Source organism: Nanorana parkeri, unplaced genomic scaffold, assembly GCF_000935625.1.
Source record: "Nanorana parkeri isolate BGI_ZX_2015 unplaced genomic scaffold, ASM93562v1 scaffold1093, whole genome shotgun sequence".
Taxonomy (NCBI): domain Eukaryota; kingdom Metazoa; phylum Chordata; class Amphibia; order Anura; family Dicroglossidae; genus Nanorana; species Nanorana parkeri.
This window is the reverse complement of record NW_017307361.1, coordinates 434,533-435,040: the sequence shown is the minus strand read 5'-3', so window position 1 is coordinate 435,040 and position 508 is coordinate 434,533.

The following is a 508-nucleotide window of genomic DNA, read 5'->3' as shown; positions in this document are numbered from 1 at the left end:
TCTGACAGATGTTCACCTGTCAAAATTAGGCCTGTCCACTATTGGAGTTAGATCCCCCTCCAATGAAAAGCCTACTTATTTTCAAGAGATTATTTGCCTCAAAGAGGACTAAAATGTCCAAAAGATGAAGCCCAATAAAACCTTAACTAAGATTTACCCAGGTATCTTTAAATGTCAGTGCCTCTGCGTATCAGCATCTGTTAGTCTGTGTCTACCCATCTGCCCATGAAGTTAGGTAATATATGCACTATGCCTATGGCCCTATCCATTTCTGTGCTCATTGACCTCCTTATTGAATTCCAATATCCCCTGTAATTTATAGCAGGGGGTACATTATCCCAAATAATTTTTGCTCACTGACATCTCTAATGAACTTGAGAATAATCAATGTGTCCACTGCTAGCCTTAAGGAATGTAAGGAATGTCCAGACATCTTTCTCTTATGAGAAATTATTATATATATATCATTTGCTTTTTTCTCATTAACTGTGCTGTTTATTGACGCTTT